This window comes from Monodelphis domestica, chromosome 1 (genome assembly GCF_027887165.1).
Source record: "Monodelphis domestica isolate mMonDom1 chromosome 1, mMonDom1.pri, whole genome shotgun sequence".
NCBI lineage: Eukaryota > Metazoa > Chordata > Mammalia > Didelphimorphia > Didelphidae > Monodelphis > Monodelphis domestica.
In genome coordinates, this window is record NC_077227.1 from 640,365,481 (window position 1) to 640,389,700 (window position 24,220).

General features: G+C 37.6%; 1 long non-coding RNA gene across 1 annotated transcript; it reads right to left on the bottom strand.

Moving 5' to 3' along the window:
- Positions 1-1,195: 1,195 nt before the first annotated feature.
- On the bottom strand, positions 1,196-23,277 carry LOC107650655 (uncharacterized). The gene is made up of 3 exons (XR_001626383.2): positions 22,545-23,277; positions 10,127-10,184; positions 1,196-1,825 (listed from the first exon to the last, which is right to left on the bottom strand). It is a non-coding gene; the product is annotated as an uncharacterized LOC107650655 (long non-coding RNA).
- Positions 23,278-24,220: the final 943 nt, after the last annotated feature.

Here is a 24,220-nt window from a genome sequence, read left to right on the forward strand (position 1 = left end):
GTCAGAGAAACTCAAAACTCTGATGTTGCTCTCTGCTATATGTCACTGCATTGGTCTGATGGTATCTGGACTGAAGCCCAGCATTTAGTGGGCATTCATAAATGACCGATTTCATAAAGATTCCCTTCTCCAAGGTTTACCATTCCTAGTTTAATGGGTAAACAGAATGTACTAGAATGATATACATAGGAGGATTGTACCCCGATAGCTATATTTCATACCACCAGGTGTAGCATTCCATGTTCTCCACTGTGAAATTCTGTTATCCTGTACTGATCATTATCACTGAAGATTCTTTTCCATTTACACTGTGCTTTTAGCTCTGTTTATGGTTTTTTGTTTTTTTTTATCCCTAGCATCCTTCACAGAAGTTGCAGCAATAAATGGCTGAGAGAATTAAAGGTTTCCCAAACTAACCTACAGATCACCTTTTAAACAGCAGATGCTACATCAAAGTATGCAACAGAACAATAACCCTAGATCCCTAGGGGAATCCTTGGAAGATAAAGAATCAGGCCTAGTTACCTACTTAGAACTTTTGCTTTTACTGGCCCTCTAGGAATTTTGAAGATCATGCCATTGACCCATCATGGATTATAATCAAGTAACGAATCCCATGATCTTTTTTTTTAACCCTTCCCTTCCCTCTTAGAATTAATACTGTACTTTGGTTCCAAGGCAAAACAGTAAGGGATAGGCAGTGGGGATGAAGTGACTTTTCCAACGTCACACAAGTCCAAGATCTTTTGACTGAAATTCCCAATCTCATGTATGCTGCTTGCTGTGACAAACACACCTACCAAATCCTGTTTGTCCTTAATTTTTGTGGATGGGCAGGAAAAATGGATAATAATAATGGTGATACATAACATTTTTATAGTTCTTATAGCTTTTATGTGCCAGGTACTATGCTAAGCACTTTACAATTATTATTTCACTGGATCCTCAGAAAAACCCTAGGCCATAGATACTATTATTATCCTCATTTTATAGATGAGTAAATTGAAGTAAATAGTAGTTCAGTGACTTACCTAGAGTCACAAATATTAATAAAATTTGAACGCAGGTCTTTCTGACTCTAGATCCAAGGCTCTATATGCTATGCCACCTAGCTTCCTCATAGTGAAGAAAATCCAGCAAAAAGGAAATAATAGAGTTAATTCCATTATTTTACCAACTAGGAAAGGCTATGATAAAGGCTGCATGATCATATCTATGAATCCAGCCGCATTCTTCATTTTTCACTTTTGATGAGCTTGTATTACCAGCTATGACAAAAAAAAATTCCAAAACAGCCAACTGAAACAAAACTGCAGCTCTAAGACTAGGGAGGCTTCCTGTGAGGAAGAGTGATATTTAATTCCCTTAATTTTATAACATTTGGTCTAATATTCTGAGGTCTTCCATAAATACACACAAATACACACAATCAGTCAGACACTTTGTTCCAGTTTTCTGCTTCTAATGAGTTTCTGATTTCCTGATTTCCTTGTATTCTTGGCCTACCCCACATCTTAATTGATCACCAATATGAGCAACCTAGTCCACTAATTGTTGATCCCTTTGGCACGACAGTTTTTCTATCTTGTTCTTCCTTTCCACCTTTAACCTTTGGTTTAAGGCTTTAAGCATGAACATGCTTAAATCCCTGAGATGGAACAGACTAGATGACAATCTTGTGAGCTCTCAAAAGAGGCTTGGAAGAGCCATGGAAGCTCTCTCTCTTCAGCACTGAAAGCTGGTAACAGCAGTACCAAGTTAGGTGATGAGTGATTTGGTTGACTCAGCCAGCAATGAATCAGTCCATTAGCAGAGACGCCACATCCTGTAAGCAAGAGAGCCATGTGAAGTACAGAAGTGAACTTGGGGAGGAAGGGAATATTTAGTAACTGTCATTTTATATCTGAGTTGACTCTCCCCAGGAACAAGGTGTCCAATGCTTCAGGACCCCATTTTGGAGTTTTCTTGGCAAAGATCCTGGAGTGATTTACCATTTCCTTCTCTGGCTCATTTTACAGATGAGGAAAAGGAGGCAAACAGGGTTAAGTGACTTGACCAGGGTCACACAGCTACTGTCTGAGGTCAGATTTGAACTCAGGAAAATTAGTCTTTCTTATTTTACGATGGCACTCTATCCATTGCACTACTTTCCTTCTCAATAAATATTTCTTTGTAGATTTTGGTTCATATTAATTGGACAAATAGGGAAGATATTAACTGGTATTTGATGTTGGGAGAACATATCAGATGGGGACTTCTAAGCCATGCTCTAGTTTTCCAGACTGGTTAGAGTATAGGTTGGGAGAGAAGGGCTATTCAGCTTTTTTTGTGTACGCTCAGTTCCAGCTTTGCAGCCAATTAAAGGACTTTTTAGTAAAAGGCAATAACTAGAATGGAAACCATTAAAGAACACCCATGAATGATTTGACTACTTTTGGAGACAACTCATTAAGTCTCTACATAGTTTGGCAACACACACACACACACACACACACACACACAGAGGATATTGCCAATGCTCTATGGACTAGGGTTTCATTGACTGTGCCTCTCTTTTGTATATACCTATTTATATTATATATGCCTATTGCCTTCCCTGTTAGAGTATTAACTTCTTGAGGGCCAGATCTATTCTTGCTTTCTCTTTGTCTCTCCAGCCCTTAGCCCTTAGGTAAGTATTTAATACATACTTATTGATTGGCTAATAAAGGAGCCATGGTGGAAAATAACAAAGTAAGAGAAAAAGAGAATGGTAGAGGGTAGGTGACACCTTTTTTTTTTTTTTAAATCCACTGAGTCAGCAAGAAGAGCCTTCTCAACCAGGGGACTACTTTGTCATCTCAAAGTAAAAATCCTGCAGGGTTTAGTTACATTCACTGCTGGAGTCCCTGGACTCTTCCAGGGAAGCTCTGGCAACACAGCAATGGCCCCTTTTGGCACATTCCCACATGTGTCAACTCCAACAACATCATCCAACTCCTTCATTTAACAGATGAAGAAACTAAAGACTATAGAGTTTAAATGACTTGCTCTAATCCACATAGATAGTGAACATTCAAACACAGGTGTTCTGGATCTGGATCCAAGACTCTTTTCACCATGCTGCCTCCCAAAATAACAACTCACATTTAGTGAATTTTCTTTTAGTGGATTTTGGCCTTATCTATGAAACAAAGAAAAATACAAAATGTCCCTTGGTCCTGTGCAGTCTCCTTCTCCTTCAGTAATGACTGTGCCAGTAAAGCATAAAAGAGAGTAGAGAGTGCTAAGGATGATGTAGTTTGTAGACCATCTATAAACTCTCATTTGACTATTGAAATTCTAAGTGTAAAATCCTTGTTTAATGACTAACCAGTAGATAAACTGCTGGAGGTGGTGAATCATTTTGATCTTGACATTCTTGCTATAAAAGGAACCAGAAAGAAAGAAAATTGCAGCTGAATGGAAGGCTGAGTCATAGGTACTCCTGAGAGAAGCAAGGAAAGCAATTGTTGGAATTGACATCAGCCTATGTCCAAAGGCAACAAGAAACATTATTTCACAGGAAATCTGGTTATTGTGTATTAAAGAACTGATGATATTTCTAAAAAAGACAACCATGAAAATAATTGCAATTTGTGTACAAATATTGGTTATTGAGGATGAAGAGGTAAAAAAAAATTCTATGAAGATTTCCTAGATTAAATCAGAATATACTGGGATACTTGGTGATCAGTACAAAGATTGGAAGAAGTATCTGAGGCTAGATTTGAACCCAGGTCCTCCCAACTCCAGATCTGGCACTCTATCCACTGTGTTACTGTCAAATTGGACTCCCTAAATGAACCCTGATTCTAGGGTTCAGAGGGGACAGCATGTTCCTATATTTCAATATAAGCAGTTTATCCTTATTTAGTCCTTCAGCATTGTTCATTCATGTTTACTTTGTTATGCTTCCTTTCACTCCTGTATTTGAATTTTAAAGTTTCTCCTCAGCTCTGGTATTTTTTATCATGAATTCTTGGAAGACCCTCTGTTTCATTAAGGATCTATTTTTGCCCCTGTAACATTATATTCATTTTTAATGGGTAAGTTATTCTTGGCGGTAAGGCCATATCTTTTACTTTCTAGAGTATCATATTCCAAGTTCCATGCTCATTTATAGTGGTGGCTGCTAAATTATGTGTGATCCAGACTGTGGATCCTTGGTACTTAAATTTTTTCTTCCTATTTGCTTGTAATATTGTTTCTTAGACATAGAAGCTTTCCATTTTTTTCTTCTATAGTTCTCATTTCTTTTCCAATTATCCTTCCATTTATAAAAATATGTATTTTTAGGACTTCCTTCATCTTTTCCAGGAACTCTAGGTGAGTCTATGCCTAAGCTATATTTTTCTCTGAAGCTTTCCTTGTAGATATTTTGGAGTCATTCTCTTCTTTTGGATTTGGGTCTTGAACTTCTTTGCCACAATAATGGCTCTTTATGGTAGAGTTCTTTTTGTTTCTTCATTTGCTTCTTCCTGTCTTTGAATTTGATGTTAGGGCTGGATTGATTCTATAGCACTTCTGGAGGGAAGGTCTTGGCTAGTTCTGTTGCTGCTTTCTTTTGGGTATTGAATATTGTATTATTCCAGGATTTTAGGGATAAGCTGGGGACTTGCAAGCTTTCAGTGCTCTTGAAATAGTTTGATCATATTTCTAAGTGTCCACATAATCTTACTGTTTCCCTTCAAATTGCTTTTAGGTTAAGTAGCACTGTTCTCAAAATAAACATGTGCAAAGAATATGATCTTCATCAAAGTGCATTTCCTATTAAATGTTGAGTTCAATTGAAAGATTATCTTTAAAAATTATATATTTCTCATTGTAAAAATTCTTAGAAATTAAAACATTCTAATCAGACTAGTTGATGGCATAAAAAATTCATTTTATTTAATAAATTTATTTCAATCTTTTACAATATATGCTATGCTATTATTATCAAGAGAAAGTAATGGCACTTTCACTAAGATAACCTACTGTAGTTCTCTGGTTTCCATAATAGTCATTGCTTTTTTCAGCATGATAACGTAATTACTTCAATACAGTATATTGCCCAATGCCTAACTAGCTGGTGATTCATTAAGGAAAATTTTGAGTTTATTCTAACTATGAAAAAAAATTGCAATATAGAGAGATCTCACAGATATAAGCATTAAGCCAGACCTTAATCTATAGTCAATTTGTGAGTGTAAGTCTATTATTAAATTGATGCCTGAAGGAAAATATGTAATAAGAAGGCTACTAATCTAGATGCACTATTCAACACAACCAGTTAAACATCTTTCAGAAATGGAAGTAGTATATTGACAGAGTCAGCGACTTATGAAAATTATGTCTTCAAAAGCTACGTGGGTGTGTACTTGCCACACTGATTCCCATGAGAAAGTAGTAAGAAACTTCCTCTTCGGTGAAATGCAAATGGAATGTTGGTATGTCTGATATTTAACTGAGTACCAATAAAGTTCTATGATTTAATATTACCTGTTCAGATACTGATATATGGGACTTTGACCAGAGTTACCAAGGTCTACTGGTTTATGTGCCAAAGCAGCACTAACAAAAACAAATCAAAGGATTCTCTTACGTTTTTCTTTCTTTCACAAAGATAACCTATTATAATGCTCTGGTTCTCATAAAGCCACAAAGTCTGATCATAAAATATTTCATTTACTGCAATGTTTTTTACCATTTTCTCACCTGAGAACTACCAATTTTTTGCAGATTGTCCCTTTTGAAGCTATGGAATCATTAAGATGTAAGAATACAATAGGAATATTCCCATTTTCTGGGAATTTTATGAGACAAGTAACATCAAGTTTCAAGGGAAGAATCTTCTGATATAGTATTAGAAAGACATTAGCTCTAAGTCTGAAATATTCCAGCTATTTGTAGTTCAGCAAATTAGCCTTTAGGGCAGGTAGGTGACACAATGGATAGAGTGCCAGGGCTAAAGCCAGGAAGACTCATCTTCCTGAGTTCCTGAGCAGCTGTGTGACCCTGGGCGAATCACTTAACCCTATTCACTTCAGTTCCTCATCTGTAAAATGATCTAGAGAAGGAAATGGCAAACTACTCTGGTATCTCTGTCATGAAAATCCCAAATGGGGTCATGAAGTCAGACATGACTGAACAATAACAAACCAGCCTTTATGTCTATTATAAATAAAATATTAACAGATTTTATATGGAAAACATTTATAATATAATTGTTATTATTAGGTATATTTCCAATAAGCTTATGTTACTTATGTTTATTATATTTCTGTGTAATATTGAGAAAGATATAAACAATTGAACTAGAAGATATTACTTTAAAAATTGATGTTTGGGGATACATAGATATTTGATCTGTAAACTAGTTAGGATAGCCAACCTCTTGGAGGTAGTGAGGTATATTGGGAAGAACACCTGACTCTGCAAGCAGAAGAAATTCTAGTCAGAAGAATTGGTGGTTCAAATCCAACCTGTGATGCTTATTCCCTATGTAACCTTGGGCAAGGTGCCTAACCTCCCTGAGCTTTAGTATGGTCATCTGAAAAATGAGACCTTTGAATCACATGACCTCTGAGGTTTCTTCTGGATCTACATGTATGACCTTATCATCTTTTGATCCCTAATCAAATTCAAAACATCCCTTATTAAACTTATTATTTTTCTCTTTAAACCTCTTTATCCTTCTGACTTCACTACTTCAATCATACTCTGGGGGTACACCCAGGACATATTATGGATCTCCTATGCATTTTCAAGGACCCACTTGAGAAATTCTCATCTGGAATATATTTTGAATGTCCTATAAATTTAAGAGTATGCAATGGAGAGATTCTGACCCAGGATTAATCTTCTTGTGTATATTGTAGTATTGCAGGGATCTATTGGAAAGAAAATTAGTATTTTTCCTTTTGTTTCCAGACTGTAATTAGTTTTTTGACATGTTTTTGTTTTTATATCTGGCCATTTGCTTTGAGATAATTTTTGAATGATAGAATGCTTAAATACTGATATCTGGTGAATTACTGTGTCTATTGGAAACTAATATGAACAATATGGAAATTGCATCCCTAGAATTCTGTTGCCTAGCAATGCATCTAGAGCCACACAGAAGACTCCTGATTAAAAGAATGCCTCTGAAATCCTTATGAAGTGTAGGTCTAAAGAATAAGATTTGCCTTATAGCCTAGAAACCCTGACTAATCAAGCCCACATGCTTAATCCTTTTTTTGGGAGTCCCAAAGAATTTTGGGGCTTTTCTGAGTTTTCTGATTTCCATTATGGTATCCTGCTCAACATAAGTTAAATTTGGATCTCCATTTGTAGACTATGTGATGCATTAGGGACATTTTATGTGCACTTTCTACTGCAAGGTCCTATTGGAGAAATTCTGGAAATTTTGTGTGCACTTTCTACTGCAAGGTCGTATTGGAGAAATTCTTGTTTGGGCCTACATTTAGAAGACCCTCAGGTTTTTACAAGGATTCATTGCAGAAATTCATTTGGTGAATTATTTGGTGAAAAGATCCATGGAGGAATTTTTATCCAGGGAAGTTGGGTAAAGAGTTTAGACTCACCAAGCATGGGAGAACATTAACCTACACCAACTCAACTAAGTCTTAAAAATAGAATAGAATAGCCAGCTGGGTGGATCAGTGGATGGAGAGTCAGGCCTAGAGATGGGAGGTCCTAGGTTGAAATCTGGCCTCAGACCCATCCTAGCTGTGTGACCCTGTGCAAGTCACTTAACCCCTATTGCCTAGCCTTTGCTGCTCCCCTTTTTGCCTTGGAACCAATAGACAGTATTGATTCTAAGATGGAAGTTAAGTTAAAAAAAAAAAAAGAATTAAAATCAGTTTTCCATTTTACAAAGGTCTAGGACTTCTCTGTCCTTGAATTCTCATGCATATGTTCTTGGTCATACAGTGTCTGTGCTCATTACCACCACCTTCCCATTGCCTAGCAGAGTAATGTAAGTCAGTAAATATATGTTGATCTAAATCTGGAATCTAAAGAAAGAATTTGAGACCCAAACAAGTAGATAATTTTTCTGAACCTGCCAAGATAAGAAACTTTTCCAATGAAGGCATTTACTCATGCCATCTTTATTGCCCTTTGCATGTGTGGACTCTTGAATAATGGGGATGGCAGATTACATATGTGGGCATATAATGTTTCCCCTTCATGGAAAATGCCGCTGTTTGGGGTAGAGGAGGCTGCCTTGGATTGTGGACAAGACCTAATACCTAAAAAGAAACCCACCTTCCAGGACTGCTTGAGTAGCCTAAATGGCTCCCTTTGGCCTCTGCTTCTGCCAGCTATAGCTTGGAACAGCACATTTGTGGTCACGTGAGGGACAATTCTTGTGTTCCCAGAGAGGGTGCCACGCTGAGAGGATCAGCTCGAACATACTAGCCTTACAATCTTCCATCCCAGAGTGGAGGGTTAGCAGTGAGACTGGAAGGTTGGTTTTCTTTGGTAAATATCACAGTGCCCGAGACAGAGGAGGTGCTTAAAAAAATATTTGTTGGTTGACTGGCACATCAAGATTGATTGGTGTAGGCTTGTGTAAAATGTGTCCAGCTGTCTCTCTAGGACATTTTCAGCAGCAGTGAAAGCAAGAAAAGGGAGGAAGTAGAGGGACAAGATTGAGAAATTAAATACCCTGGAAAAAAGGATGCCAGATAATAGGATGCTGAATGAACAAACCATCCAATGCTCCTAGAAAGTTTTGCTAGGACTCAGATTGAACCCAATGCCTATGCTGTTGTTTAGTCATTTTGGGTGTGTTTGATTCTCCAATACTCTGTTTGGCCATGAAGACCCCATGATGTTTTCATGGCAAAGATACTGGAGTGATCTGCCATTTTCTTGTCCAGCTTGCTTTCTAGAAAAGGAAAATAAGTTTAAATGTTTTGCCCAGTGTCACACAAAGAGTAAGTGTCTGTGGCTGGATTAGAACTCAGGGCTTTATGACTCTAGGACCAGTACCCTATCCACTATACCACTTATTGACCCTTCCATTGCTGTTGCACCTATGCTTTCCTTATCTCTGGTTCATTAGCCTGTGAAGGATTTCTAGGCTAACCCTTTTCTAGCCAACTTAAAATTCTTGTGCTTGCCTGAGTTGAACTTCTTTAGCAAAATGTTTTAGCTTTTGTACTAGTTCTTACTTCCAGCACTAATCACCTGCTAAGCTTGGTGACTGCAGAAAGACCTGACCTGTGATACCCCATATTGGGAACTATTTTAAGGCAATAAATAGAAAACACATGCATTAACATTGAAATACAATGAAGTGTCTAGTAAGTATATCAATCAGTCTAGTGATGTATACAGGTACCCAAGGATAAGTTTTAGGTTTTTAACTGTTCTAGTGAATGTTCTGAGCCCCTAATTCCCTGTTAATTTTTTTAAAAATAATCAACAGCTAAAATGATACCAACTGTAGTAACGAAAAGACAGTTGATTTGAGATAGAAATACAGAATAAAATCAAGAAACTGCAATAGTAGCAAATACTCTGAAATCCTAAAATCCTAAAGCAAAACATCTCTCAATCCCCCACCACCCCCTAACCCCAGGGAGAAAGTTTGTGAGTCCAGCTGCTATCAGCTTGACACCAGCCTGAGAGAACAATAAATTGCCCCTCAGATGACCACAACATGTGCTGTATTCACGACCACAAAGGGTTGCTGCTCACCACCAATCCCCTGAGTCCTGAGGAAATCTGTCTCCCCTTCTCCCTTAAAGGTAAGCAAGCACTCTTTCTGAGGACCAGCAGGATATGACTATGTGGAATCCCAAAGCCTTGGATCATAGCAGAGTTAGAGAACACTTCAATGTGCACAAATCACAGGATAAGGCAGATGAGGTAGGTGGGAGTTCCTGAGCTCAGCAGTCATTTAACTTTCCCCCCTTCTTTCTTTTTCTCCCTGGGCTTCAAAGGCATTTCTTCAAAAACTGGTACCTCAGAGATATCCCTACAGTGTAAGCCCAAAAGCATCCTTCTGGGATAGGCAGAGTCCCTCTGCTCCTAGAGCTTTATGGGAAAAAGCCAGACTTCTGCAAAGGCTTTCCTTATATCAGTACCTAACTTAACAACTGAAACTTACCTTGGATGACATCTTTTTAATTGTGCAATTTGCTTGCTGAACTTGCAGAGGACATTCCCTGGGATGGGGAAAAGGGACCATATGAGGGAAGTTCTTACCAAATTACAGTTAATTAAGAATTGAGCAGGAAGAAAATGACATTTTAGAGCCATAAAGTCATAGAATTTTTTATCTGGAAGGACCTTTAAACAATCATTTAGTCAACCATCTTCATTGTTATTGATAAAAATGAGAAGTAGAAAAATAATTTGGACCAAATTAGTAGCTTGTTAATGGCAATCAGAATTAGAATTTAGGCTTTTTGTCCCTACACTTGGGGATTCATCCATTCTAATTCAGATTGAAGATAGTCTTAAAGGTACCAAAGAGAGGTCTTCTGAACCTCTCAGATATGGCCTATTGTTCATAATCTAAAAGATCCTCAGGAAAGTATATCAGTTCTAGGATTCCTATGAATATACAAACTCATTCTAGAACAGTACTAGATCTCCTTAAAGAACTGAAACACTTCTCTGGGGATCACCTAACATCAATTCCATAATATAGAGAAAGCGAACAGGTGGTCTTGAAGGCCATTATTTTGTCCTTAGGCTCAGAAAACTTGACTAATTGTTATAATTGTGTGACTGATTAAATCTCAGGAAAATAGGGGTAGAGGTGGCAGAAGATAGGGAAGAGAGTGATAAGCAGAGAAATTATCACACCTAAAGTACACTCCTCATCCATGTTGGGACAACACTGGAATGGTCTGGGAAGGATTCAGCTTTGCCCCTGACCATCTATGAGAAAAAAGCAGAAAGGACTCTACCATCTACTACAACACTCATCAGCAAAGAGATGGTGGTAATCCTGAAGACAATAATTCCATTTAAATCAGTCAGTAAATATTATTAAGCATCGTCTACAAAGTGCTAGAAGGTATACAAAGTGCTGGAAAGTATAATAAGGAAGGTATAAAAAAATCCCTGTCCTGAAGGAGTTTACAATCTAATGAGGGAAGGCAACACATTTTAAGTGAAGTCAGAAGCTAGATTGTAAAAGGCTGAGAAGGAAAAGAGTAAGTAAATTTGGGGCAATAAGTAGAGATGCTTTTTTCTAGGAGTTTGGCTGGAAAAGGACAGCTAGAGGGGATAGTAGAGACTATTGAAGGTTACTTAAGGATGAGTGTAGTCTTGAACATATTTGAAGGCAATGGGGAAGGGACTTGTAAGGACAGGTTGAAGATTAGGGACAAGTTGGGAATGATTTGATGAAGAAATGAGGGGAAGATGGAAGGTGATGGGATCAAGGGTACATTTGGAAGAATTAATGATAATAATAGTAGTCATCATTTACAGAGTATCTACTATGTGCTAGATATTGTGCTAAGTGTTTTGTTATTGTTGTTTTTACCAATATTATCTCACAACAACCTTTCAAGGTAGGTGTTATCACCGCCATTTTATAGTTAAATAGGCAAACAGATTAAATGGCGTGTGACACAGTTAATAAGTATCTGTAGACAGATTAGAACTCTTCCCGATCTTCAGGTCTTCCTCATTCCATACCCAGTTCTCTATCCACTACATCTCCTAGCTGCCTAGCTAATTTTTGAGGGAGCCTTCTATCAGCCTCAGACTCAGGCTGCCTATCCTTGGCCTCTGCACACCTGAGACTTATCAGAAGTCTGGTGAGACTTAAACCTGAGTCAATTCAGGTTATGTGACCCACCTCAGACCTGTGTGACTCCAGGCCTTCTCATAAATTCTAGAGGCTATTCCTAAATCAGACCCATCTCAAATTGATGGTTCTTGTCTCCTCCTCATATTCTTTAAGGTTATATCATATGTACCTGCCTACTTCGAATGACTTCACAGGTCAAAATATTACCATCTGCTACAAAGATGGACATCAGAGAAGGTCCTTGAATACTTTAATCATCTGTCCCCTTCAACCAACTTCTCTCTTGTCTTCCTTAATAGAATACTCTGCCCATCCCAGTGATTCTGAACCTCAGCTGTCACTGCACAAAACCCATTCCAAAACCTCAACTATTCTCTTTCTTACTTACATTTCCCTCAACCCTACTCCCCAAATGTCCCACCACAAATCTATCCACTCCTTCTAGTGAAATGCCTGTTCCATAGGCAACAGATTTTCTTTCAATTTAAACCTTTTTCTCCCTCTGTAACAGAGGCTCTTTTACTATGGTATTTATGGTGTCTAGATATTTTTTTTCTATAGAAGTCTGTACCAAATATCTTTTTGAAGTTTTAATAGGTTCAAGTGGGGTTTTATCTTTGTCTGTGAGTTTATGTATGTTTACAGCTACTGTAATTGTATCAGCTAAAGTAACCTTAGTCTGTGCTTTCACGTGGACATTATATTGCAGGGAATTGAAATGGTGTTTCACTGTTTCTTTCAAGAATTCATGATCATGTTTATGCATGTTTTCATGAATTGTTTTTCTCCTCAATTCAATCCCCATGCCCATTTTGCACTAAAAAAAGTTTTCCAGATATCTCTTAACCTGTTCTCTGCTTTTTTCCTGACTGGTTACCATGCCCTTTCTGTCTGAGTCTTCAATATCAGCTTGTATCTGTGTAATTAGATTTTTAATCTCTTCATCTAATTCCTGTACTTGTCCCTGCTTTTCACTCAATATTTGATTTGATTTATTGTCATAACTTCTCACAGACCCAATAAATTCAGTTTTATGTTTCACCCATGCATTTTCTTTTCTCTTTATATATTTTTGTTTTACTCTTGCAATTCCTTCATTGCTTGTAAAATCCTGCAATTCCTTTCTGCCAACCCCATGTTTCTTTCTAACTATCTTAGATTCCTGGCTTCATAAATTTTGCCTTCTTTTTGATACGACATCTGCATATTTTGGTTTCACCCCTGATTTATGGCTACCTTCGTAGCTTCAATGTCTGACACTTCCTGGTCATTTCTTAGCTAACAATGCTGACAACATGAGTTTATTTTAGATAAATAATATGTTTTTGCCTGTGTGTCTTTATTATTAGATTCATATTTCTTATTTAGATAACAGTTCTTAATCTGGTGTCCAACCTTGTGACACAAGAAACACTTCCTTGTTTATCTCTGTTCCCTGTTCTGTTGGTGTGAGGGTCTAGAGTATGTCTTTATGGTCTATAAACTTTTAATTTGCTGAATTTCTTTCTGTATTAATGACTCTTCAGTGCTTTGCAATTTTTGCTTTAATTCCCTCATTTCAGACTGCTGATCCTTGTGACTCTCCCATAAGTATGTCACAGAATCTCAAAGTTCAGCTAGGGTGACATTATCATACTTGGGAAAGAAATTTCTAAAGAAAATGTTCAAATGTGAGTTGCAACCCCTAAGGAACTGCCTCCTCACATGTGCCACAGACTCCTCTGAATCCTGATCTATCCCCATTATAGACTCTGCTGTCTCAGATAAGCAATTGACGTATACAGCAGAATGTTCAGTACTTTCTTTATTTAACTTATCATTTGGTTTGGAGCAGAAAGACTTTATGGCTTGCAGGAGATCTTCACCACATTTTCTCAAGTAAGCCATACTAGTGGGATTAGCAAAATCGAAATCCTCTCTCTGCTCTTCAGTTGACCAGCTTGTTAGGGTACGTTAGGGTACTGTCTGTCCTGGTCTTCTGCACAAATTGCCTATGCTCATGGGGGCTAAATAATTTGGAAAGGAGGAACTCTGCATCGTGAAAATCAGGTTCAAATATTTTAAAATCCATCTTCAATTCCTTAAGTGCTTGGTAGGGATCGCAGAGAAATTTTGGAAACCTGCATTTGATAGAATCAAGTTCCTGGGTGGAAAACTGTTTGTGTATCTTTAAATGAACCACCCCAGCCAAGTCTGAAATTTTTGCAATGTCCCTGAGTGGTAGTATTTTCTCAGCATTATTGTTGACTTCCTTGCTATTTTCCTGAACCCCTTTCTGGTTCTTCCCTTTTGCTTTCTTATCTTTCTCCTTAGTATCTTTGTCCGTAAGCCCTGTATCTTTTTGCCTACTTCCATCCTTTGCCTGATCTAGTTCTTGCTTTTGTAGAAACTCCTCACATTTTCTTGACTAATTGTTCCAGATTTGTATCTACCAACAGGATTTGAGCTGCCTTTCTTGGTGTCATAAATTTGATAATGTTCTTAAGGTATGAGAAAGTCTGTATGGCAGCCATTGTAAACACATATAGTTGGATAAGGATTTGCCATAGCACAGTATCTGTTGTAAAAGGAATAGCTGTTATAAAAGCTGTTGAATTCGAAATAAGGCCTATAGTATCCATAATGACAATAGTTACTGCACTATACATTATAGTATATATCCAGTAGCATGTAATGGCTGATAGCACAAGCAGACCACAGATTATCTATTGCATTATCTTCTGTTTCTTTTTCTACTATTGTCTTTCACTGTTTTGGGAAAGGGTAAGACCGTTTCCTGGGTACTAAGTTGTAATAGAGGCTCTTTTACTATGGTATTTATGGTAAGGGAAGTGCCAGAACAATGACACTAGGAAATAAGATTAGAGGAGAAACAAGGATTTTCACTCCCCCCTCCCCCCCACTTCCTGTGTCTTTCGGTTGATTTTTAAAAGCTCTTCAGAGAAGGTAAGTTACCAGCAGCTTCTAATAGATTAATTTTCACAATATAATACTGTCAAAAGGGGATTTATTTTAAAGGAAAGAAGCTAGGGAGATGGGATACGGCAGAGGGTATTTAAGGTTTCCCTAATCTATTATAAAGTTCAAAATAAGGAAATCAGGTTGATTTGTCCTTAAGGAGAAATTGTTAATAACTTGAAAAGTATCTTCAGAGCTATGCCCCAAACTTTTCCAAGGTTAAATTATTGGTCAGGAATTCAAACAGTGGTCTGCTGGCTCCTCTCTCCCAGTTCAAGAGAGCAGAAGTGAAGTTTCATATGTTGGCTTTCTTAACTGTCTCTCTGACCAAATTCTTCTCTGGAATCTTCCTGTCTCTCCTTGATTGACAAACCTCCAAGCTTCCATTCCTTGCATCTCTTTGAAAATCTCTCTGTTGTGGTAATCAATTTCTCACACCTCCCTCACTCCATCTTCCAGGTCTGAGACTTAGCTTCCTCCTGATAATAACATCCCTAGGCGCTGTGTCTAGTATCATTTACACTCATCTCTCAATAGAGGCTTTTAAAATCTTTTAATATTTCGTTAACCCTCCTCTATCCTCACTATCCCAGCTGATGACCTTGTCAAATGCTTCACTGAAAAAAACAACTGAAGTGATTTGATGAGAACACCCTTTTCTCCCTTCTTCTTCACCTCACATCACTCAGCTATCTTTCCCAACTAACTACTCTTTTATTCTTCTCTCACATGAAGTGGCCTTTCTCCTTGCCAAGGCAAACCCTTCTACATGTACTTTTCCCATCCCATCCTGTCCCCTCTAGAAGATTGCCCCCTCTATCATCCGCACTCTTATTACTCTTTAATGTCTTCCTATGTAATGACTGCTTCTCTAGTGCCTACAAGTCTCCCAGATTTCCAAAAACCCTTACTTAATCCACTTCCCATTAGTTAGCTATCATCCTGTATCACCCTTCCTTTCATATGTTATTGCCTTTAAAAAGTCATCTACAATCAATGCCTCAAGTTCCTATTCTCACTCTTTTTTTCAATCAAAAGACATTTATTAATGACTATGTGCTAAGTACAGTGCTAAGTGCTGGAGATACAAAACAAGGCAAAAGATAGTCCCTGCCTTTAAGGAGCTTGTGATCTACATCCTCAGTAATATAGTTTCCAAATTCAACATTCAACTGGCTTTATTCAACTGAAATTCTCTCTCCAAAGTTACCTGTGATCTCTTAATTACCAAATCTAATCTTAATTGACAATCCAATTGAGTTTTTTCTAAGTCTTCATCCTTCTTGACCTCTGTTGCTCATGTCACTGCTTCTTTGTTGGATATTTTCTTCTCTCTAGATTTTCTTGACATTACTTTCTTCTGGTTCTCCTCCTACTTGTTTGACCATTCTTTCCCAATTTCCTATGCTAAATCTTCTTCCTGGTTGAACTCATTAATTATGAATGCCACCCATGGCTCTGTCTGTGGTGCTCTTTTCTTCTTCAGCTCTACCCTCTGATTACTGATCTCATTAACTTCCATGGATTCAATTATCATTTAAATACAGATGATTCCCATATCTATTTTTCTAGACTTAACTTTTCTTCTGACTTCTTGTCTCAAATCATCAACTATCTTTTCAGCATTTTCAATTAGATGTCTTAAAGACATCTAAAACTCAACATATTAAAAACTTTTTTTCTCAGAACAGAATCTTTTCCTAAAATGCTTACTTCTTCTCATATTCTTTATTACTGTCAGGAACACCTCCCAAATATCCAGGCTTAACAATCTCCATTTCATCCTCCACTACTCACTCACACAATATTTAATTTGTTACCTAGCCTTGTTTTTATCTTCAATATATGTTTCCTCCTTTCCACTCAGCCCACATTGATGCAAGACTTTGTCACCTCATGCCTGGTCTATTGCAATAGCCTTCTAGATGGTCTCTTTGCACCAAGTCTCTTCCATAATCCAATCCATCCTCCACTCAGCCGCCATAGGGATCTTTTAAAAGTATAGAAATGACTATATCACCTTTCCCTCCTTGCTCAATAAACTTCTTTTACTTCTAGGATCAAATATAAACTTCTTTCTTTGACTTTTAAAGCCCTTATCAGCCTAGTCCTTTCCTACCTTTTCAGGTTCCTTATATTTCCTTTCCTTTGACTATTCTATGATTCAGTGACACTGGAATACTTGCTGTGTCTCTCTCAAGACACCACATCACCCAATTCTATGCCTTTTCACAGGCTGTCCCCTACCACTGAAATGCTCTTCTTTCTCACCTCTACCTTCTGGATTCCTTCAAGACTCAGCTCAAATCCCACTTTCTACCAGAGGTTTTTCCTGATGTTTCCCACACCTCTACTTCCTTCCCTCTGAGACGAGCCCCTATCTGTACTGTAAATATCTTGCTTAAAAACAATGTTGTTCACTTGTTAGAAAATGAACTCTTTGAAGGCAGCACTTTTCCCAGCACTTAACACGGTGTCTGGTATATAGTAAGTGCTTAATAAACATTTGTTAACTTGACCATTTTGTTGACCTTAATAATAATAGTAATGTACCACATTTACTTAATGCCTACTATGTGCCAAGACCATGCCAAATAAACACCTGATCCTCACAATAATCATGGAAAATAGGTGCTATTATCCCCACGTTATAGATGAGGAAATGGAAGTTAAGTGACTTGTCCAAGGTTGCACAGTAAGTATATGAGGCTGGATTGAAACTCAGTCCTTCCCTGAGGAAACCAGGCCCCACTTTCTATCACTGTACCACCTCGCTGCCTTCTCCTAGGCCTAGAGAAGGGTTGCCTCTTTATCTTTAGATCTCTTAGAAAAGAGATCTTTAGAAATCTTTAGAGATCTATTTCTTTAGAAAAGGAAGAGAAAGTAAAGTATGTCATCAGGTTTTGAGGTAAAGAAAAAGAGAAAATATATATTTGCCTCTTCCATGACAAAATCATCAAAATTCCCAACATTTATTGTGTGGGAATCAGCATTGAGACCCAGAACCTGAAAATTCTATGGTGGATTTACACAGGCATTTATTTAAGGATTTACAGAACTTAGCAACTTCTGCAAAACATTAATTCTTCAGGATGGAATCTAGAGCCTTCTTATATCATCTGTCAAGAAAACTTGGGAGCATCTCCCTAAAGGTGGTCCCCAGGTAGTTTGTAACAATAGGTGAAATCTTTAAGGGATTTTCCAATTACTATTGGCAAGTCATAAAGTCAGCTTTCTCAGCCTTTGAATTAGTCTCTCTAAATAGAGAACAACTTCTAGGTGGTAAAAATCCAGATTATTATACCTCATTTTGTCCTGAATTGGCTGCGTATATGTTATCTACATACATGACACCTTAATGTGAGAGATTCACTACTTTGCATCTTTTGCACATGATTTTGGAATGCACACAAGGGCACCAGACAAATGGTTGGTGACCTCAAGTTTATTTTTTCAGCTGGCTGTTCAAAGTCTGGTCCAGTTGCAATAGAGGGGAATATGAATACCCTGCCAGGTCTTAACTTTATTGAACATTTTAGCCTTTCATCATTTAAAACAAGAAATTTCCAATGTAAATACTTCAAATATTAATGTTTTTAAAGAAACAAAAATGGAAAAGTAATCTTTTGTTTTAAAGATCATACAATTCATATTCATGTGCTTTTTATTTTATTTTTTGGTCCTGAAGATGCTTTATAAATGTTCTGTTTTTATAAAACATAACCTCTACCTACCTATACTGTCTTGCATGTGTCATATCTGTCAAATGGCTTCAGTTAAATAAGGATTAATGACCACACTCCAGGCTCATACCCAACAATCAGGAGAAGATGTACACTCTATGCGGAAAGGACTGGATATAAGAAGTATGTATAAGCATGAGAGAAATGGTGATCAAAATAATTCTGTCTACTTTCCAAATTGATCAGTCATCATGCCAGCAGGGTAAGGATTTGGGGTGCATGGGTCATATCAAATTCATTTGAATATACCATCATCTTTGAAACAAAAGATTACTTTTCCATTTTTGTTTTTTTCTTTAAAAATAAAAGTATTTGAGGTACTTACTTTGGAAATTTCTTGTTTTAAAAGATGAAAGACTAAATATATGCCATTTGAATATACCATGTTTATTGCTTCATCTGGGTAAAAGTTGTTGTCCCTAGGTGAATGAAAACTTCTGGAGAGCAAGGACTATTTTATTTTTGTCTTTGCGTCTCTAGGATATACCACAACGTAGCTACTTCATAAATGTTTGTTGAACTGAACATATTTAAAGACCCAAGAAGCAAGGTTAGGCAAGAACAAGAGAAGCCCGAGTATGAATAATCTGGAGAAACCAGGATTAAAAAAGCCAAGACATAATCTGGCCTCAGACACTTCCCAGCTGTGTAACTCTGGGCAAGTCACTTAATTCCCAATGCCTAGCCTTTACCACTCTTCTGCCTTGGAACCAACACATAGTATTTATTATAAGGTGGAAGGTATTAAAAAAAAACAAGAGAAAAAAAAGAAAGAAAAGCTGAGACACAAAATCAAGACAAGAAATATGTCACATGAAGTGATTCATAGCAAAGAAAGTAGAATCTGAATGACAATTTATACCTACAACAAAAATACAAATAATAATATAAACAAAACTGAGAAAATACAAAAAATAAAGAGGGAATAACTGAGGGGTCACAGAGAGAATATTCTAATTCTTTGTTGAAGTTAACATACATATTTTAAAACAAATTATAAATAATAAAGTTTGAATAAATACAGGGCTCTCTTACAACTCTAGGCACTCACGGAACCAGGTATGATCCTGGGGGTCTGACCCCAAAGAGTCCATTATTTTTCATTGGCTCATTGACTCCTCCCCTAAGTAAAATTCAAAATTGGAATAAAGCTGAAGTATGACTTGGGTCTAAATTTCTAAGTAGTTAATAAGATACTTCTTCCCAATATGTTCCTTTTTTAGACATGTCCAACTCTTCATGACCCTATTTGGAGTTTTCTTGACAAAAATACTGGAGTGGTTTGCCATTTCTTTCTTCATCTCATTTTATAGATGCCCAGGGTCATAGTGCTAGTGAGTGTCTGAAGGTAGATTTGAAACTCAGGAAGGGGAGTCTTCCTGTCTCCAGGCCCAGCACTCTATCTTAGTTGCTCTCTCATATAGGTATTTAATATTAAGTAAAATTATCAGGTATAGGGCAGTCTTTATTTCCTCCATCACAGAAAAAGTATAAGATAGAAAGGATTCCCAGAACCCATTAAATAACAGTAACATAAAACATTTAAGAAACCCATTAGATTTTCCCAGACTACTCCCAAGTTAAAGATACTTTGGGGCTAATTGATAAATACTTCTGAGTTGGGAGAACCTGGGTTCAAATCTAGCCTCAGACAACTCCTAGCTAAGTGACTCTGGGCAAACTGTTTAACCCTATTTGCTTAGCCCTTTCTCTTAGAGTTGTTACTAAGATAGAAAATAAGAGTTTAAAAATAAATAAATAAATACTCCCTATTCTCCTTCCACTTATACTAACTTAACGACTTGGGAAATTATCATAAAGGATTTTTATGGCCCAGATCCTCATTGATTTACTATGGAAAATTCTCTTCTCCTTCTGGAGGGCTGGTTCCCAACTCAACTCAGTCATTCACTCTCTTGGGAACTCAAATTCAAGAGACTTATGGAAACAATTCCCAAGAATGGGGAATATCCATTCTTAGAATTACTCTTTTCTGGTCTGTGAGTTGGAGGACCAAGAACTTTGTACTTAGACTCATCTCAGCAAGCAAAGGCTGCTCACAAAGTGTTTCTTTTGCAAGTCATCATTTTCTGTTCCTAGGGGAAAAGGGGGGAACATACTCTCCCAGTCTTATTCTGCTTTAATTATCCAAGGGAGAAAAACTACAGGAAAATAAAAAGAAGTGAGCAAGCCATATCAGATATACATATACATACATACATACATACACACACACAGAGCTGACAAGAGTCTATCAAACTTCAGTCAAGTGGTCAGTAGGAGTTTGACAGAGGCTGGCACTAAAGAAAAAGTGCCAGGCTGAAGAGTGTGTGAAACTGATCACCTCAACAGGGGAGGGGCCCCAAGGGATTGGAATCTTGAGGTGGAAAAGACGCTGGATGGTTCTCAGTCTTGAGAAGCCAAAGGGAGAGGGTGAAAAAAAGACTTTCTCCTGAGGGTTACCCACTTTTCCCATTGGTGACTGAAAATCTTTCTCCCCAACACTTCCCAATTGAAGGGACTTTCTGAAGAGAAACCTGAGCAGATTTTACCTCAGCTCCTGTTGGCCTGAGTCTGAACTGTGGCCAAGGGGTCAAACCCAGGGTGAGTCAACCTGACTTTCTCTCAAGGGGCTCAGGCTGCCAAAATATGAGTTTCCCCAAACTTGATGAGAGAGGAAAAGGGTTTAGATAGAGACAGGGATCCCTTTTCCTCACATTCCTTTCCCATTCTTCCCTGCCCATTATTTCTTTTGTATTACCTGATTGAGTTGACATTAAAAGTTATCTGTTCCCCAAGCTGAGTGTGAGTGAACAGATCAAGGGGAGACCCTTTGGTCTCGAGTAGTAGAGGGAGGACATAAGGGACAAGAGTGAATTGGGGAGAGCAGTTTTAGCTAAGGAGGGAAGGCAGAAGGGGAAAAATCTGCAAACCCCCTCTTCTCTCTCTAGGCCAACCTTAAACATCAGCTGTCTCCCCAAACCTCTCTTTTAAAAGGGAGGTTCTCCTCTCTTTTCCTCTCTCTATACTGAAAGACTGAACCCCTTGGTACACAAATTAACCCCCCCCCCTTATAATACAGGAAACAGTCCCAAATTTATCTCATTCAGTAATAAATCAGTGTGTAAGTACACTCCCACAGATATGTCTGTAGTAAGGTCCATAACCTACAATTTCAGCAAGTTAATTGAAAGAAATTCACAAAATTAACGAGGGGCTCCTCTGATCAAGCCCCCTTAAAAAAGGTTTTTGTTTGTGATCAAATTTAATTCATATTTGTTGATTGTTCCTAGGTTTAGAAAATAAATAAATTCCAGATTGTTACAAGCATTATGTTAAGTAGCCTTTTAACAATAATTTGATGTGTGCTGGCCATGTATGTTCTGAATGATTCAGGCTCAGAATTGAAATGAAATGAAATGTTCACAGACCATCTAACATTTAACAAAAAAAAAATTTACTTAACAACAGGGAAAGGATAATTATCAAGGATACAGCAGTGATTCTAGTTGAGTCTAGTTCTCTTTTCTCCACATTTGTCATGGTGGTACATCTGACTGTCAGGGTATTCCAACCTCCCAACTCTTTATGCTTTTATACTTGGGAAACTAGGAAACTCTATCAACAATCTCAACTTTTATCTGAGTCAATTAATTTGAACATTAATTTGGACCAATTAAGTTTTAATAACAGTTTTATTGCCATTTAGGGTGAAACAAGCCTAGCCTTTTGGGGGGAGCCAGGAAGTAAATGTTGCTCCTACCACATCATGCTTCATTGTATTTTTTTCTTAAAGGCATAACTATCAGAAACATGAAGCTGTATAATTTCACCCTAAATTAATAATAACAATAATGCTGGTGCTCATCTACAGAAAGCTGATGCTCGGCATTCTATTTACCAATAGACTATATATTATACATTTTTTATAGTAGTGGTCCAGGACATGGAGTGATCATTCCATATCTGTTTGTGACTAATGGCATATATTTTTGGTGCAATTAGAAGAGTTTATAGTGTATAGTCTGTATATGAATCAGTGTGAAGCTACTTACTGTTTCATGTAAGATTCCACATAGGATTCAAATCCACAAATTTGAGGCAGTATGCTGTGGGCCATGAAACTAATCAGCCATAAACAAACTTCAAATGAATAAACAAAAATACATTAGTCACATTCAAAGGGGATAACTTATGAGCTATCAGTATATAAACCAAAGTATTTTGTTTTCATTTTACTAATATATTCATTCATTAGCACTGCTGAAAGCTTTCTGGGAAATATAAACTATGCCTCACAGTAGCCCTGGGACCAGGAGTTTTTTAAACAGCCTGATATGTTGTTGAAGGACCAAGAGTTTAAGGGGCTTGGTTGAAAGAAATTCAGTAAATCAGTACAGAAGTCTTGGCCCCAATTCCTGTCAATAAGTCTTGCTCCTTTTATGACATGGCATTTTCTTATTAATATGGTTTTGTAACATCATATAGCTAGAGCAAAGGATAATGGATGAACAGTTCTATTAATGCAAGTCTTGTTGAGGAACAAACACTAGTTCCTTTTCCCCAACTCCAGTGGATTAATGAGAAAACATGGACAAGAATCCCAGAATCCCATAGAATCTTCAATGATTCCATACAAGCAGAGGAAGTACCATAGTGATAAATAAGATCAGATTCATTGAAGTCTCAATGCATTAAATATCACAAAATCACAGTAGTTTTATTAGTTGGGTCATTTTTTCAACCTGTTACCATGACTCTACTCTATGGATACCACATCCCTTGAACCCTTGTCTACTGAAAGCCTCACCTTGTCCAATTTACTTCATTCAAAGTGCCAGAAGGCATTGTTCTTGTTTTCTAATGCTGTTTCCATACCATTTCTCCATTACCATTCTGTCATGTAAAATGGAGATTTGAACCCCAGACTTCAATCCCCAGAAATCCTTGGTACTTCCCAGAATTCACTTTAATCTCACCTGAGTCCCCACCTGGCCCAGATCACAATTTGTATTTAAACTGGCTGTAACACCTACTTCTGCCTCTCTCTTCCTCCACTCAGAAATTGCAAGATGCAGTGAGTAGACTGTGAATGGGCTAATCAACCTAGACACGTGGTTTATTATTTTGTATCCTTGGTTTCTAATAATCTTTCATATACCTCATAAAATATAATATTTTTATCAGTAGAGACTAATTTAATTTTTACAATTTGGCTGACCACGTCGGTTATGACGAAATACCCTCAATCTTAACTTTCCTAAATCTTTTCTCTACTGTGACTAAGTTCAGCTTTTAATAGCTACTGCTTAGATTTTTTTTAAGCCATGATTCTCCAAGACTTTTCTGAAAAGCCTCTTGATCAGCTCATTCCTGCTCTTGCTTCCTGCAATCCTTGATTGCTTCTCTGGACCTGCTTGACCCAGATAGCTCTCCTGCCCTAGCCTCCACCCCGGCCCCAGCTGATTTCCAGCCTCTAACCGGGCCCCAGCTGATCTCCGGCCACAGATGATCACACAACAACTGGTAAAAACAGGGGTGATTCTTCCTTAGGCTATAATTAACCTCCATGTGGCAAAGGACCACGGTGGGGGAGGGGGGGAACAACAAGGGGAAGGAAGAGACTTTTCCAAACAGGAAGTTATAAGCATAGCTTATTTCAAAGAATATCTTTTGAGTGCACTGATCCTTTTACTTATCTCACCTGGGATTCAGGGGAAAAATTCATCTC